The sequence below is a fragment of the Sinohyriopsis cumingii genome, chromosome 18 (genome assembly GCF_028554795.1).
Source record: "Sinohyriopsis cumingii isolate HCF-2022 chromosome 18, ASM2855479v2, whole genome shotgun sequence".
Taxonomy (NCBI): domain Eukaryota; kingdom Metazoa; phylum Mollusca; class Bivalvia; order Unionida; family Unionidae; genus Sinohyriopsis; species Sinohyriopsis cumingii.
In genome coordinates this window covers 36,403,115-36,422,659 of record NC_142978.1, presented here as the reverse complement: position 1 = coordinate 36,422,659, position 19,545 = coordinate 36,403,115, and the positions used below count along the sequence as shown (strand labels likewise).

The window sequence follows — 19,545 nt, the reverse complement described above, 5'->3', positions numbered from 1 at the left end:
TGATGTCACAGTCAGATATTTATATGAGCCTGGTGAACTTGAAGGTGGTAAGGCGAGAGCAACTGATCCTATTTGGAGTGTTACCACACACAAAATATCTACCGTGACAAGATCCACTGGAAGAAATGTAGGCGTTTCCAAACCTGCAATCTACAGATTAGATTCTGCTGCTCCTCAACGTGGATTTACACGTGAACAACTACAAATAATTCCCGCGGATACACAACTACCGCCGCGATCACTCCGGTGATTTCGATCACTTAACTAGCACTAGTGCCTGCACCCAAGGTGCCTGCACCCCGACGTCGATTACACTCAAGACAGGTTAACATGGTATTTTCTCGTGTATGACCGCGACTATTATCTTTTCTATCTACGGTAAATTGTCTTGAATCATTACTCGAATACCGCCATAACATTATACAATTACAACTGATGCAATGATTGTTCTGCTGCTGTTTTAACTCAATAATAAATTCAACATCAAGATCAAAGTCGCGTTTATTTTTTTTGTCAGATTGTTTGTATCCGATTAATTTTTTTCTTATTATATCATCATCGATGATGTTAAATTTATCAACGATTTCAGGAATTATGATTCTACGTAATTGAGATATATTTCTGACCCTCGATACCGCTAAATAAACTAAATTTGACCACTCGATGCGATCGTCTACAATCCAAACTCGTGTATCAGAAATAGTTAATCCCTGAGACGAGTGGATCGTCATAGCGTATCCCAACACCCATGGAGATTTGTCAGCGCGTAATGCATCTTCGACCACACTGATATCAACGGCGACAATATCATTTAATACGAGATTCTGTTTCCTTGACTCTGTCTGTCCTGGAATATCAACATTAATATTCTGTTTTCGTGTATCTGATGGTCTATAACACAACGGTACGGGTAGTTCTGAATATTGTTCTTTATGTAGCTGAAATAACTGCTGTTGTAAAGCGTCTCTGATTATTTTTCTACTTGCTACGATCAAATCGGTGGGTCTCCATGAGTTCAAAAAATCACTCATTGATGTCTCTGAGATCACTCCACGTATTATTTCACACTGAATTTTGTTTGATTGTAATCTGATTAATTTTTTAAACTCCTTCAAATTTGCATCAAGAGCTCTATGATCATCATCTATTTCTTCATAATAATCAACGAAATTTTTTAACCAATCATGTGGAGATGGTCCAACAAAAGGCGGCGGTTGACCATGATCGCCACACATTATTATAGCGGTATTTTTCGTCAACAACCAATCAAGAAACATTTTTAATGTATCTAATGACACCGTGCATATCTCATCCCAAATAATTATTTTAGGTATATATTTTTCTCCCATCCGTTCAGGAGTCCATGTATCCCCGCGCCATCGGAAGAAACTATGATACGTACACGATTGTACTTGCCGCTGTTTCATCTCACGTGCAAGTCTATGTGTGGGTGTCAGCACGATTATATCTGAATTTCTAAAAACATTAATCGTTCGAGTTGTTTTGCCGCATCCACCAGGTCCATTGAGATATACTGTCTTATATCTGGTTATTGGATCACTCAACGATGGTGCCTTCGACATTTCTGATATTTTATTACCCCTACGATAAAAATCTCTCATTGGAACATCTGCTGATTCTACATAATTGTGTAATAGTTCCTTTTTTATTCTCCACGAACCCCATCGTTCATCATCACTTGTAAATTTCATAACAGATTCTAAATATTTACTTGAAATATAAAACGAATCTGTTGCGACTCTGACTGCGGTCTCAGGAAATCTATTAATCATCGATAATAAATTTATAGAAACATAAGCCAACATGGAAGATCTTAGATGAGTATATTGCGGGGATACGTCATTTATGTAACTAACGATCGTACCTAATTTTGTTCCGTCGGATAAATAAACACTTTCTCGATTTACAAATGTATTTTTTGCCGTTGTATCAGCGATTATAAAATCGTACTCGGCATCATCTAGAATTAATCGTGCGTGATGTCTTTTATAATCATATGCACCACCTTGAGTAAATTTACCTATAATTTTTCTACCGAGATCTTTTGCGGTTTTGAGTCTATTAGGAATATCATCCTTAAACTCGCTGATAACTTCAGAATCTGACATGGGCAACCAAACTTTGGTCTGTGCATGATATGATATAATCGCCTCACTGACCACCAACGATGTCAGTATCGCACAATCTAGCATATATCGCAACAAAACTATAGGTGCCCAACGTTTTTCACAAAAATGTCTGCCAAACCAAACATAACAAATCTTGTGAAGATTTTCGTTAAACTCGAACGACTCAATACAGGCGAATCCAGTCAGATCAAAATCAGGTAATGGTCCATTAATTGCCACCCGCGTCATCTCGTTTGTTGGGTGACCAAATCTTTCAAAGTACGTAGAACAATCTCCGTATCTCAGAAAACTTCCTGGATAACATGCAACCATATCAACCGAAATAACATCATTGTAATTGTATTTGGTATTCCATAATCCGCCATGTCCATATTCGACGCAACTTGCGCGTACGTCCTCGAGTAAATCAAATCGTGTTGGTTTCCATGAATTTCGTTCTCTGGCGAAATGAGCCGCAACAGATGGAACGGTAAAACAATTAGTTAGTAATTTGTCAGTATTTTCCGCGTGCTTGCACTGTAAAAACGTATCAAGATTTTTCATCTCGTCATGGAGGGATTCTGTTCGATATATTTCACCGTTCGGTTTGACAAACTGATCAAATTCACCCTCCTCATTACTTTTAAATAACCATACCGATACAGGATCGGTTTTACTTATTTCGTTGATAAAATCAAACATACTCATATCTGCCACAGCCATATCTGTGGGGTAAAATCTAACAGTTCGATCACGTGGAAATATTGTTACCGCGTTAGTCCATGCGTGCGCGTTATGATCGATAATATTTATTGGAGCTCCCTTCGATTTATATTTCGACTGGTACAGTACTTCTCCCGTTATTGTCGCCACAGTTATTGGAAATTTTAATATTTTTCCTAACTCAGCAACATCTTTTATTGTAGCACCGGTATCCTTAACTGAATCAGCCCACGAGTTTATTTTTTCACGCCTTAAATCAGTTAATCCATTTCCACGCATCGCGTTTGTAAAGTGTTCTATTACTCGTTCAGCTACACAATTTAACCTTGAAAATTTCATCGGCGCTAGTTTATCAACGTTAGGTTTTTTATTTATCTCATAAATTCCATAAATAACCGCTGTTACAGGATATGCTCGTTCATAATACGGTTTATCAATACCTGTCAGTAGACCCGGTCTGGAATTTTTACTTAATATGATAGTTTTATTATTACCAAGGACAGGATCATATTTGTCACGGATAATCCAACTATCTGTTTCTGTTAATACAATAAATTTTACTCTGAAGAAATATTTTTGATTGCCCTCGTATTCAGCGATGTAGTTAATGATAGTTGCCGCTCGCTTGTCGTTCATTGTAGCGTCCGTGACAAAGTCAGTGTTTCGTATAATCTTGAACGTTGACCATGTATGAGATGCACCATCCGTGTAAAATTCTTTCTTAGCGTCATGAATTTTCGAGATCAAACTTTTATTTTTCGGATCAACCAGATCTCGTACTGGCAATTGAGATAATCTGTCAAGGTTGAATTTATACTTAACAGGCCTAGTTTGGGATAATCTCTCAAACTCGTTCATATAATTAAAACAAATATTTAAATAAAGAAAATTATATATATATATACAATGTCCCAATGCAGATGGTTGATGATCGGCTCAGTAAATCGATGCAACAAATCCTGTAGAAAGGAATTTTGTTGGATGCACTCACAAAACATACGACGAGGAAGTCTAGGACCAATACCATGTCTACGGTGTGGTATTGGAGTGCGAGGAAAGACAGAATTATGTGGAAAGTGTGGCGGGAAACGGTTCAGAGAACTTAAAAGATATTATGACAAAAAAAATAATAGCGGTGAAAACGCTATAAAATCCGTGAAGGATTATATATCAAGATTTCAGACAAACAATGATTTAAACATATAATATTATTATAATGGAGCAAAATATATTTGTCCCACATCCTGTCATAACAAACTATGAATCAAATATTAATGGTATCATCAGACACTGCAAGTTGAAGAAACAAGTTGGTTATATTACTAATGCTGGTTATCTAATGTTCACATGCGGGGGGGAAAAGAAACATTATCTATGTCATAGATTTACGTACGAGTGTCACAAGTGTTTGATCAATGATGGTCTTGTTATTGATCATGTTGACGGGGACACTCAAAACAATAATTTATCCAATTTACAAGCTATCTCTCACAGCGAGAATAATACACGCGGTAATACAGGAAGATGTAAGACAATCGGAAAGAGGGCGGTAATTTCTACAAACATAGAAACTGGCAAAGAAATTATGTTTCGTTCAATATCTTCTGCTGCGAAATATTTTGATATTCACCCGCAATCAGTACAAAGAGTGGCAGAAAATATATATAAAACAGCTTTATCGAAAAAATATAAACAGAAAATTATCTTTAAGTATCAATAACTATCATCTTTCAGTATCAATAACTATCATCACCACATTATTAACTATCATCACCACATTATTAACTATCATCACAACATTGAATTAATTTTTTTAATTTATGTCACAGTAGGTCCTCCATACACTACTGAATTTTTGATTACATAAGGGCAGATTACTTTGTAATATATAGTTTTCTTCGTAGATGGTTGGTTTTTTATGATCGTAATTAGTCAGTTTACTAATTACATCGTAACTAATTACATCGTAACTAATTACTCGTAGAAGTATTATTTATGTTTTTTAAATATTTCCCCATCATACAACACATGATAATGTTTTTGATCCGTAGGAAGCTGTGTGTAAACAGAAACCGTTACTCATTGCAATCGACCTGCAGTTGTGCATTAATGCCACCGTTATTATTGATTTTCGGTCTGCTTAAGAAACCAGCTACAAATACAGAAACTATTATTCAGAAACTGTTATAAATACAGAAACTGTTATTATTCAGAAACTGTTATAAATACAGAAACTGTTATTATTCAGAAACTGTTATAAATACAGAAACTGTTAAATACAGAAACTGTTATTATTCAGAAACCGCTGTTTACTGTAAATATTGGTTCCTTAGCTATATAGCTAGATATATATTAACTTCCGAAACATATGTTCGTAACAATGTTTGATAGCTCGATCAGTATGGTATTGGACTGTGGCGCTCGCGGTCCAGGATCGAATCCCATGGCTGACAATTTGTCGGTGGTGCGCATAATTGCGATTTTTATAATAGTGGGGGGAACCGCAAACCCCCCCCCCCCCCGCTCAGCAAAATTCACAAACCACAATATTGACTTGTGGTTGATACATATTTTCGTATCACCCACTGGATTAATTATTGTGGGTGTGATTTTGCTGAGCGTATATGTTTGTACTGTCCTTAGTTAGTGCCGTTTCATTCATAATCTGAGCTCGCTAATACACTCGATAGGGGCTCTTCATTCATTGTATATATGTTATGTGTATGTCCGATAAACTTGGTAGATTGCGGTGGCAAGCTACGAGTTTAATGAGGGTTGTGCCGTCCTCCCTCTTGGGCCTCTAGACCGTTGTTTGGCGGGTTAGGGGCTCTCGTAGAGGGAATATTTGCCTAATGAACTTGGTAGATTGCGGTGGCAAGCTACGAGTTCTTGGCTGTGCTGTCCCTGAAACATCCCGACGAACTCGCTAATACACTCGATAGGTGTTCTAGGGATATTTTTTTTTATTTTAAAGATTTATATATTACATAATGAACCATGAAAATATCAATGATGTAATTGTCGCTATTAAAAAATTAAAAAAAGATGGAATTAATATATCTGATGAACTTAATCCTGAAAAAATAGTTTCTGACTTTGAGATTTTACAAGAACGTAAAACCATGGGGACACACACACTATCATCTGAATACAGGCTCATGAAACGGATTCAATCGGCAATGTTTCAGTCGCTAGCTACCGTAGAAGATGATCATGTGAAGGAGTTCGTTCCTCTTTCTACAGCCGTAGAAAGAATAAAGTCGTTATTATCCCACGAGTATGAGGCAAAGAAAACGATTAGTACCCGTATAAGACTATTAAAAAAAATAATGTTAGATCGTGAAACGATCCAAGGTAACCCCGTTACTGGTGAAACGATCCAAAGTAGTAATTTTGAAGATGACTGAGATCTTTGATCAGAAATAATATTTCTGAATTTGATGGGTTAGTAATTTGTTTTTTTTAACTGAAATTTAACAAATTTGTAAAAATTTCTTAATTTTGACTACCATTTACCCCATCAAAAGCATAAAATTGTACAAATTTCTTAATTTGAGTACCATTTACCCCATCAAAAACATAAAATTGTACAAATTTCTTAATTTTGACTACCATTTACCCCATCAAAAGCATAAAATTGTACAAATTTCTTAATTTTACAAATTATTTATTTCTGAATTAATTTATTTATTTACTGAATTAATTTATTTTTTTTTACTAAAATCAAGAAAAATGCACAAATTACTTGATTCTGACGGGGTAGTTGGTAGTCAAAATCAAAGAAAAATGCACGAACTACTTGATTTCTGACGGGGTAGTTGGTAGTCAAAATCAGGAAAATTGAGCAATTTCGTTGTATTTTAGTAAAAAAAAAATAAAAATCTCAGTAAAAATAATATTATTAATAAATAAAATTAATTTATAATAAATAAAATTTGTTAGGAACAATTTGACATGGTTAGAACTTTCTTGATTTTGACGGGGTAGTTGGTAGTCAAAATCAAGTAGTTCGTGCATTTTTATGTTTCTGAGGGGGTAGTTGGTAGTCAAAATCAAGTAGTTCGTGCATTTTTATGTTTCTGACGGGGTAGTTGGTAGTCAAAATCAAGTAATTTGTACAATTTCAGTAAAAATCAGGAAAATTAATAAATATTATTTTTTTTTGTGATAGAAATTTTAATTTTACTTTCATCGACTAGCTTTTTTAGTTGCCTGGGCCGATTAATTTGTACCAAACACAAATTTGTGCCAGTAATAATTAAATATTTTTTTAAGTTGATCGAATTTGATTCTGAAGATCTACGATAAAAGTCTTACGACAGAAATCCTTACGACGGAAGTCTTTACGACTTTACATACAGATTTATTACAAGCTCTTCTTCACGTATGTCAATCAAGCGATTAAGGTGGTCTGTGAGTTTAAAATTGATTCGTGTTAACATATTATTGTGACACCGCAAATACACGGGATTAGTTGGTTCTTGCACGATTAAATTTCCAGGGGGAACTTGTGGTGTGAACGTGTACAGGATGTATCCTTGTTGAGCTTGATTTGATCTTCCGAGATCTATTTGATAGCTGCCATCGATTACGTCACAAACCAGATTGACCGCGACCGTCGATGTTATATTAACGATTCCCGGAGATACGTGTCTTCCGCCGCCATGTGGATCATTATCATGTCTAAGAACAATTGGAGGTGGAATTAATTTTCTCCATGCATCGAGTAGTTTAGAAAAAAACTCATCAATGACATCATTGATAGATTTTCTTAACTCGGTTACACTATACCCGGGAAATTTATAATTTGGTACATCGGCTTCTGTTAATTTATATTTTTCTAACCATGCTTTTGCATCAGAATTTTCAGGTGATTTTAAAAGACTAACCATCGCCTGAACTATTCGGTTATTAATATATTCCATATCTGATATAAGCTGATTTAATATTTCCACACGCGTGATGATTTTTTCACGCGATGACGCTGATATGTCAAAAATATGTTCGTTAAAATATTGATTTAGTTGATCTAGTTGTTTTTTACACTCTTGATTGATTTCCTGAAAAACTCTAATAATCTCTTCTCGATAAAAAACCCTAAAATGTCCTCTTTCTCCCGGATTTTTAAAAACCCATGCCTCAATTTCACCGAAGAAGGCAAAATGGTCAAGCATTGATTTATTTTTTATAATACGTAGTTCTTCCCCGTATGATGGATTAATTTCATGATATGATTGTCTATCCGTGACATAATCAGACTTTTTCGGTTCTGGTGGTATCGGTGTTATCGGTGGTGATATTTCAGGCCATCCTAGCACGGATCTGATTGAAGATTGATAAATATCAACGGCATAATCAGGCGAGTTTATTTCAACCGTCGAGGACAACGTCGGCTCATGAACGTTTATTGATATTTTTGATTCTTTTCCTGTTATTGATTTTATTCTACGCGCAAATTCCTCACTGATTTGTTCGATCTCATAACTGCCAGTTGGTATTCCAACAACAACCCAGTCAGGTGTTCCATCGGGTTTGTTCTTGTTAGCAAATACAAGCGAATTATTTGCTGGTGTACCATTAAATGATTTTGATCTGATATTTGGCCAGCTGTAATATACTCGTAATTGTGCTAGTGCTATTTCTTTTACTGGAATTGCAGTAGGAAAATTAACACTAAATTCAGGATTAGTTGAACTTACCGAGATCATCGTTATCTTTGGCGGAGTTGTGTTGGTCACGATCTGCTGGAGTAATTCTGTCATTATTGATACTTGTATCTTTAATACCTTCATCGTATATTTTGGTTATCATTGAAAATTCGAAATCAGATATAATTCCATCACTGAGACTCGCTGATAACAACGAGGATAATTTCGAGTATGCTACCGTCGCTGTATGTAATTTTAGTTTGTAATCGGATAATTTTTCATTCGTACAAGTACATATTTTTTTTGTGATGATACTAAGCACACCTGCAATAGTTGTTGCTGCTGAAATACAAATAGTTACAGCTACTGGTGCCATCGTTGTCAACGCTGATAATATTACACCGGTTCCAGCAACAACAGCGGATACTGAATAAACAATCACATCAACGATAACCAATCGTCGTCGATATTTTTTTACTTTTACTGTATATTGATCAACTTGATCTTTTAGCGCAGCCTGCCATTCACGCGCTTGATTGTATCTGTATTGTGCACCGTCCATATATTTTTATGCAGTAACCAATTGAGGTGTTTCAGCTACAAATTCCAAACACCACCAGAAGGATGTTGCGGTTAATTTCTTATCATCTGCTTCCAGAATAAATATTTCTTCGGTTCCGATATTTAATATAACAGATACAACCCCGGAAAACCTGTCGGTGGAATGACGCCATGGAAACGTTGTAAATATTTCAAATTTTTCAGCACTAAACACAGACAGCCTGTACACGCCAGTGACTGTTGCGGTATATTTGATAGTATTATTTTGCTGCGACCATGTTGCAAATCCCGATGATACCGTGCATACGATGTTTGTGATATGCCCGGGAGTTATTGCAGCTGGAATTTTAATCAAATTGGTTTTACCGACAATCTCAGGAATTCCTGCAACGACGTCTTGCTGTCTTTGTTTGATCGTGTCTAGGTTATTTTTGATATCAACGAGTTTCATGTCAATGGCGCGTGGAGTACCGAAGAATTTATCTATGGTATCATCGATTTTTTGAAAATTTCTTCGAAATCTTCCAAAAGCTCCTGCGTGAACGTCATACTCAGCCCGTAACGTGGATAATTTACCGTCTACGGTGCCATAGTTGACATCGACGTATTTTTTTGTTGCTGCGTCTTCGTCAGATGTTGGATCTTTTAAAACTACTATTTTGTTCCCGTTCATGCTAAGTTCACCCATCATTGTGTCACCGGTGTTTCTCACGCGATTAGCAACACTTTTTGCAATTTCATCTCTGATGGTTGCTAATGATACACTTGAATCTCTGATTTTGCCGCTCTCAGTAAACACGGGAATATTATCTGTAACTGCACCAAGTACTCGCCGGACTATATCATTCCATTTGATATTGCTGGTTTTTAGTTTACCATATCGATCTTGAAAAATAATAACCTCATCTGGATCAACTCCAGCAAGGTTCATAATATCAGCGAGGTCATCTTTAGTCGCATACTTTGACAGATCAACGTCGGATTTTATTTTCTTAACGCGTGAAGATCTTCCGTAAATGTCAACTATTATAATAAGATCCGTTGTTTAAAATGCTTTACGCGCAACATATCGGTTGCTTGTATAATCGTGCACGACTTTATGTGGCGGCCTGGATGATTTTAATATAGCGTCGAGTACATTAATTACTTCACGGCCGCATATTGGCGGATCTGTCATTGTTTGTGTGGGTAGCGTTGAATACCAAACTTTATAACCGCTAGTTGTTGCGTGGAGTGGTGCGACATACTTGATAAATTCAACAGGTGGAGCTAACCCGTACGAATCAAAATAAACAATTCCACGCGGGTCAACCGCGTATGATACCCAATGAGTACCAGGTCCGGAACGTTTGTCAAGATTAATAATACCTGTTTCTAGTTTGTTTGGTTGTTTCGGTAATTGATCTCGCATAAAAACACCTCTAAAGGCGGATATTTTTAATTTTTTAGCAGCATCAAGTAAATCAAAATTTGATGATGGAACGTTTAACGAAATGACCCCGGAAGCTTTAGGCCTCTCCCCCAACGAGATCCTGGCAATCTTAGGCCGCGTCCCTTTTTTTTTGTATCCCTTTCCTGCTGCTTTCTTTAGTGCCATTCCAGCGGCTGTTCCAACAGCACCTAACGCGGCCGCTTTTGCTACGGCTGGAGCAGCTGCAGCTATTAATGCCGGAATGGCCGCAAGAAGTGGAAATATAACACCCGTTTTAACCATGTCTTTGATGGCGCTCGGGGAGAGATGGAATTGAACTCCAGTTTTTGATTCTAGGGCTTTATTGAAATGTTTAATCTGATTATTTGTCAGCGATAATTTGTTTGGACCACCACTAATATGATCTCGTTTTAGTGATATTTTAGTTCCGCATTTGTTGGCGGTTTTTGATTGAAGCTTTTTTACCTGACCCGGGGTCAGAGTAACATTAACATGACTATACGACATTTTTATATAAAATATATTTTTCTAAATAACACGATTAAAGATTTTCCACCGGTGCATCAACGACCCTCATTCGACCACTGCCACCTTCAAGTAACATGGCCTTGTCGCTAAGTATGACCGCGATCGCTCTGTAATCAACACCAGCAGTATTTAATGTTGCTTTGAGATGTATATCAACGACAGATTGTTTTGATAGATCAAGATGTTCTAATGAAAAATAATAAATCGGATACAATTTTTTAAAATCTAGTTGTGATATTTGCAACCCGGTATCAACATTTTGATCACGTCCCATAAATGACATCAAACGATGATATGCACGTCCTATGTGATTTAATGCATAATTTAGTTGTACATTTTCTGTTGGTTCCTGTTGTCCGTTTATCCGTAAAGAAATATCTGTGAGACCTAGTTGGTCAAATATCATATGAGAGTGAGTTTGTGAGTTTAAACGATCACGGTTCTGAAACGCAATAAAAATATGCCGTGGTGCAGAAACACCCTGTTGTGATGCTATATGCCATGTAAACTGACCGTTAACGTTAGTTTGCATACTGTCTGTGCTTGTTGTTAACCATGACAACAAGGATTTACCACCTGCATCCATGAAAGAAATTAATCGCTGTTCTTCTGCGATCGTTGGAGTCATTACCGGCATCCACAGTGAAAGTTTCGATAATATTACTTTACCAGCGTCACCAACGGGTCTCCACAGAGCATCATTATCATCGTTCTTTCTTACAAGAACAACCGTGTGTCTAGCTCCAAAAATAACCTTTTTAACATTCCTGCAAAATCCAAAAATATGCGATAGTGGAATTGTACATGAAAAACCTCTATTGCCTCCTAGCAACATATTTCTACGTGCTGCAAATCCCAAGTTGAAATTTTCGATAGAACCATGAACTACTGGCCACATATCAGCATCAGCGTTATCGGCAAAATTTCTTGGTCGTTTTATATTATACGGATCACTTTCAGGGTTATTGGTGTTATCTTTCACAAACATCATTGTGGGACCTGCTGATCTTGTATAATCATCAGAATATCTCGCCAGACCAATTATTGTTGTAGCAACGTCGACATCATTCTGAATTGATTCAATATTTTTTCCATCAATCATATATGTGGCGCCACTAAATAATGCTATGATCCCGTTGTTGACAAAACCAATTTTTACTGGATCCAAGTAATTAGTATCGTTTGTTCTTATAATTGTACCTTCTACCTCAAGAAAGGCATCAGCGGGTAAAAAGTATCTACTTGTGTCATGAACTTGTAGTTCAATTCTTCCACGTTGATCTGGTTGTTTTGCGTCATAGGAATAAAATTGATAATCACGTACCGATTCATCCTTAAGGACGGGTGCTTCCATGTCAAATGCTGTGTCGGACACGCGCTTGAACATTTTATTATAATTATTTTTCGTCTAACACGTTGATCACCGCCGCCGGAAAGTTCCACCTCGGAAAGTTCCACTTCCGGATATCAAACTTGAGATATTATTTCCAGATTCACCGAGTCCTTGATCTGCTAACGCCGCTAGTTTTTGATTTGCAGCCTGATTTATTATTTTACTAACATCTGCAGGCATCACCTCAGTACTTGCCAGTTTCACCGGTGGTTGTTGTTTTCGTCGCAATAATCGTGCTAGTCTTTCTTTGATCGCCGAGAACGCCTTACCAGCAACATTGACAATTGCACCAGGAGCTTTATCACGAACAATATCAATAGCCTTCATCGATAATTGTTTTGCAACAGGTGCTACTTTTGGAGCTATCCTCGTGAATAATCCCCGGATGACATCACCAAGTCCATTTCCGTAAATAACACTATAGATTGGTAATCGTGAGTTTACCGCTCTAACCTGTGTGGGTTTACGATGATTATCATGCACAATCATCTTATTTTATTTACCATTTATCTAACAACTAGTCATCAACGAGCTCATCAATAAGTTCTCGGTAAACTCCGATATCCATGATACCACCTTGAAATAGTCGCCGACAAATATCAGCTGCTTCATTGGTTATTTCTGGTGAATTATTTCCGGCACGTTTTCCTCCTATGAGAACTTCTAACCGTGACACGTCATTGATGATATTATCAGGACATAAACCACGTCCTGTTTTAGGTTCATCTTGAGGTGTTTTAAATACTGGTGGTTGCATTACCGGAGTAAGTACTTCAGTGGTGGCCGGGGGTGATCCAGGTGGTGAATCTGTCGGTGTAAATGTCATTTTCGGTGCAGAAATTTTACGTAAAGGTGAAGGAATTTTCTTCGAGGGGGGTGATTTAAGTGACTCTTTAGCCTTTTTAATTTCCGACATCAACCTTTGCTGTGGCGAAGAAGATTGTTGTTGTTCTATTTGTTGCAGAGGTGGAGGAAGCTGATACTGGGAGGACTCTCCTTGTTCTAGTTGTTCCCGTCTCTCTCTATAAAGTCTTTTTATTTCTTCTTTAAGTCCTTCAAATTCTGGACCTCTAGCTTGTTTTTTGTTGTAATATACGCGATATATCCATTTAATGAAATTATCATCATTTATTTTTTCATAACCGGGTTTTAAAATACTAGATTTATTAGATATACTATTTAATATTGCTTCAGGTAATCTCTCTCTTTCAGTTTTTCTAATTTCCTCAACAACTCCTTCGTTAAATTTTGCAATTAATTCTACGTTTTCTCCTGCTGGTTTGGATTTAGATGCAAGTTCTTTTCTCACATCGGCGACTTCAGTACGAAGTTCTTCAATGCCTTCAAGTATTTCCTCATCAACAGATGGAGGTTGAGCTGCAGCTATGCCAGTTGGAAGGTCTCGTAAAATCTTTTTTGTTTGTTTGGTTCTTCTTGCTGTTTTTTCAGCCTGCACCGCAGTTTGTTCTAATACCGGAAAAATACCCTTTTTCCTCTTCTCATCTTCCTCCGCAATATCTCCCCATATAGTTTTTTCAACAGCCGCCGCAGCTTTCTTAGTAGCTGCAGTGACGGGTTTAAATAGTTTTTTAGTGTCTTCTTCGTACTCAACTTTTGATTCTTGCTGCGCTTGCAGATTTTTTCTAAATGAGTCTCTGACAGGAAGAAATTTTTTAATTGTTTCTAATCGTTCTCGTGCTGTTCTTGCAGTATGAGATTCTGGATGTACCATTTTTATTATAACATAATAATTTAATTAATATCAGCAGAAGAGGAGCAGCAGAGAGGGTACCTACCAACGTTGGTCGTCAAAAAAATAAACAAGAAATAAATAAACACGTAGAGTACTTTATTTTTTCAGCTACTATTTCGAACTGAGGTTTTATTAGTACAATCGGTCATTGCAAAAATAAACATCTCAAGGAAAGTTCATTTGTAAAATCTGGACCTTTCTACGAGATGATTTATTTGTTTGTTTTATTTGTTTTGTCGGAATTCTATGGTCTGTTCACCCTCTCTGCTGCTATATATGTATGTATGTATGTATGTATGTATCAGTGGACATACGGAAGGATGGATGGATAGACTGATGGATGGATGGATGGATAGCTGACAGATCACCGTGATACAGTTTAGGAGCAGTTTTATTTAAAACGTTATTTTTGCATGAGAGCGCTATCAGATACACTGTACACAAATAAATACAATATAGTACACAAAGTAAATACAACACTGTACATATCGTATTGATCGGACAAGTAAATCCTACTAAATTTTGCAACTTTTCTCCGGAAAAACACAATATAGTTGTATGAGGTAATGCTTTGTGGAACCTCAGAACAAAGATGGTTATGTGGTGCCAACGAAAGTAAAGCTAAGAAAATGTTACATTTAATTGCACAAAACACAAGGTATAAAACATACTTTACGAAAATAGGACACCCTGAAATGATGCATAACAATATGTTTTAGAACATGGGACGGTTTCGTTCACCGATTTTGTATATTTCAAGCAAAAAGCAAGCAAGACTGCAAGAAGGAAAAAGCCATACATGCATTAAAATACATATATACATGCATTCATACATCATTGGGCAGTTTGCGTTTGGTTTTCAATATGAGTACGGTATGCGCAATAGACTGAAATAATTTCTGTGTATCAGTCGGTATTCAACATATATATGATCAATTCGTGAAATATATACTCAACGAAAGTCACTTAAAGTATCGCTTAAATAGTCCATAAAGCTGTACACACATTCATACAAAAAGAAGGAAAGACGTTAGCACGTGGTTTACCTGTGTCAGAACTCTAAATGTGCATTTCTTCCGTCCCTCTTGTTTTAAAAGCTAAAGCTTGTTACTCTATCCATTTTACACACAGTTCGTGTTGCCAATATCCTATTTGCATATCACCATGTTTTCCGGCATAGTAAAGTGAAAAATACTGAATGAGAGAAGGACGTGGCTCTTAATGGTTTATCTTTCATGTTGGGAAATTATCACGACACGGAGTAATGATCAACTTAAACCGATAACATCTGAGAACCGGTCTAAAATGATCCACATGCTAGAACCTGCATTAGACTTATCCCGACTACAAATAGATTTGTGATTAATTTCAAATTACCTTTACCTTAAATCTTAATCGTATTCCTACCTAGACTGTGTTATTATTATACATCTTGATTGTCCAATTATTCAGGTGGTTTTAGTTTTCAATGGCAAGTGATTCTAAGCGTTCCAATCTTTAGTGAACTGGATGACTAAACGAAATCTTACATACGCAATTCGTAAGGTTTCCATCGAAAACGTAAACATGGGCTGTAATTATTACTATTCGTGTTTCTCTGCCTATAAAATATCTAAGGATGTCTTCGGAGGATACGTCAATATAAAATTGATAACTATGCAAGACGACCGAGCTCTAATATGTGACACATAGTGCTCACCATCGGTTATTTGATGTAATAACTAGGTTTATTTTTGTCGTTTTATTCTGCATGACACAGCTTGAGTTTTACTTCACAACGACAAAAGAAGTTCAGCACTAAAATACGCCATTGCCCATAGCGACCGACATAGTACAACATCAAGTAACATGAATTTGTACATTTTCATATTTTTGCTGAAATGTGTACCTGACGGATCTACATATTAAAGTAAGAGATATATGTGCATGTACGCATTGTTGCTCATATGTGTAAGATGCGAGGGTAAGTCCTTATCAGAAAGGTGAATTGTTCTTTCTAATTTATTTCTGCGCAAGAAATGTTGTTAATTGGTTTTACTTTGTAAGATTTTTTTACTTGTACACATATGAGCAAGATGTGTATATGTACAGACTTCTCTTTAGAATGTAGATCATTTACGTAAGCATTGAGCAAAATGTATTCATGTTACTTTGATTTTGTATTGTGTGTTTTCTTATCAGCAATAGTAAAAATATAAATACCGCTTCGCTGCTAATTCAACGCGGTTTACCGCTATTAAAATACAAACTGGTATTTTGCACTGATCCCAACTATAACGTTTGCAGTTTCCTAAAAGCGGCAAACCGCTATCATTCGGTCAGTCATACTCTGTATTAGAAGCAAGATTTTCAAGTAACAATCACATCACCGCATAATAACATTGCATAATAAATATCTAATGAAGTAATAAAGACGTAGCGTAACCCCCTCCAAATAAAAAACCCCACAAACAAAGATCTCCCAAAAGAGATTATACTTTTCGACGGACAAAAGCGAATGTGTGTTTTGACTCGTGGAGTGTTCCAAAGGATTTGTACTTTGACTGTAAACCAATCCTAGGTTTCAATTTACTTCAGATATGTACGTTTCATGTTAGCAGATATCAACACGTTGCAACCACACGACTAGACAATGTTGAAACATTTTCATAACTGTCTGTGAGACATGTCGTTGAGTCTATACATATAATTTTTGAAGACAGCGATTGCAGATTGATGATTATGTATATTTAATGATCCGAATATAACAGTGGACTAGTCTAGAATAATTTTCAATCACCTGTATCTGAACTATTGATACATCTATCGCCGTAGATAAATCGAAGTTCGATTAATTGGTGAAGTCTGATATATTTTATTTTGGTCAGAGTCTTTTAAAAATAAACATTTGTGGGACTATGAGATATTAATTTTCAATTAGCTGTTGAACAGGGTCGGGCAGGGAGGGAAGAATAGGTCCTCCGATCTTGAGGTAAGTAAAATTTATACTGCCAACGTTAGCGCGACTGCTACATTTTTTAAAAAACAATTTCGGAAATACACTTAATTACCTGATTAATGTTCATACTCCTTCCAGACTCATATGCAATAAATCAAAATCACATTATTTTCTGGTTTCCGCTTGGAGAGATTCAGATATGATATTTTCCCAGAATAGCACTTTAACCGTAAATTTCAGCGACTCTCGCTATCTGTAAAATTGTTATTATGACTTAGATGGGTCTTGTTTTCGCATAATTTATGTAATCATATAAACGCTTATAGTCGACATCTGTGTTGTCAGTTCTGTGCTTTTATGTAGAGAAGGGATCTACACTGACCTGAGCACCATTTGCAGGGCCAGATCAGGTATAATGTTGGAGGGTGGAGGTGTTTCCCAAAATTTCAATCGGGCTTTGATGTTCCTCGAAAGTGCACCAAAGCTAAGGCATATGTCTTTTAACTTAAAATATGCATACTCCTAACAAAGGTGTGCAAGAATAAAATGATGGTCAAATTTCAGGCGACAAACGATTATTTGTTTGTATGTGTGTACGTTTTCTTTTCTCTTTTTTACCCGGCGTTTCCCAAAAACCGTGTCTCCTTCCCCCACCTGATCCGATCCTGGTTTATACTTGCTTATCGGTCGAATCCAACTGCAAACTGCACAGACGAACATCTGTCATCGCATAATACGTAGGCAGATATGGATCTGTTCAGTTTGTTTAGAGTCATCAGCAGAACAAACAGAATATACCCTGATCTGCCTGCACAGTATGTGAGCGCTAACCACGGTCTATATTGTTAACAGTTGGATCCGACTTAGGTGAGTGTTACAGTAAAAAGTGAACCTTAACGAGAATCCACTTTTGTGTCGTTTGGCAATCAAACATTTGGCCAATTTTAGAAAAAAATTAACAGATAGCAAGTTGTTTAACGATATTCCGTTCTAATAGCATACTCACCTAAACTTAGAATCTCAGCCAGTTTCGGTTGAACTAAATCATAATTTGCAGTAATAAGGCTGTTTTTGTGTAAGATAAGCTACCTAATTAGAATCTCATATGTATGTATATATATATATATATATATATATATATATATATATATATATATATATATATATATATATATATATATATATATATATACATACACGAAACTAAAGAATAGGAGAGTATGGCGAAACGTTATCGTATATCTTGTCTAAATTTGACTATGATGTGCAATATATTTCAATAGGTTTTTGATGTGAAATGCATTTTAATGATGTGATATATCTTTGAATAGGTTTTTAATTTGCCGAGATCAGTAGTGAAGGGGGGTAGTTTACGGACAATGGGAATTAGCATTAAAAACACCCTTGGGTCAGATTACGGACAATGGAAATTTAACATGGCGAAAAATCGTGGGTCAGATTACGGACAAGGGGAATTAACATGGCAAAAAATCGTGGGTCACTTTACGGACAAGGGGAATTTAACATGGCGATAAATCGTGGGTCACTCTACGGACAAGGGGAATTTAACATGGGATTTTTTTTAAAAATTTTTTTTTAAAAAAGGGGTAGGCAATTCAAAGACTATCTCTTTTCGAGAAATATGGCTGGCCCTGAAAAGGGCCTTTGGGTTTTATGTTAATGTATTCATTAACATAAATGGCACCGCATTGGTCTTCTTCTTGTCCTTAGGCTGCGTCTTACTGTTGGTCCGTACATCAGCACTCTTTTCAGGCATCCTTGTCTTTCGACATAGATCCTACGTATCCACAGGCTTGTGTTTGTCCTGTGGACAACGGTCCACTTCGATCGGACATACATGAGCAAGTCTGTCCGAAACATCATGGAAGACACAAGGGTGGATGACTCAACTGTAGTCCACATCTTGAAGCGACGAGAACAGGTGAATCAATGCACTGAACGGCGCTTATTTATAGGCGGAGGAAGGATTGAAACGGATTGAGTTCATTTACCAATCCGAACACGCGTTACAGAATTCAGTCAGCTCGTATCCAATCCGAAGAGAGCAGTCTGTGACGTCACGTAGTCAATATAGATTCGCTAGCGCTTGTGTGCAGTCAATCTATGCGACAGTGATTCAACATGACGGAAACTCAGAAAACGATCCAGTGGGGTGCACCAGCAGGGGAGACCGCCCAAGGGAACCCGGACTTACTTTCAGAAGAGGTGAATTGGGATTTTGTGGATTTTCTCTCCTCGCAAGAATTTGTTCCGGAACCTTCGTTACCTTCTTCATTACCGCAAGTGGAGAATTTTAGACAGAGACAGAAAGAAGAATTGGAGAAATTTATACAACGACAAAAGGAAGCGGAACAGACTTTTCTCCTACAGCAACAGCAACAAGAAGAAGAGGTAAGAAAAAAACAACAGCAACAACAGC

The 19,545-nt window shown here is 36.7% G+C and overlaps 1 long non-coding RNA gene across 1 annotated transcript in view; it reads right to left on the bottom strand.

Moving 5' to 3' along the window:
* The window catches only part of LOC149776402 (uncharacterized), a 34,004-nt gene extending 18,609 nt beyond the window's left edge, over window positions 1-15,395 (bottom strand). Inside the window, exon 1 of the long non-coding RNA XR_016416035.1 lies at window positions 15,214-15,395. This is a non-coding gene — a long non-coding RNA (uncharacterized LOC149776402). The remainder of the gene's footprint in view (window positions 1-15,213) is intronic.
* Between the last annotated feature and the right edge of the window lie 4,150 nt (window positions 15,396-19,545).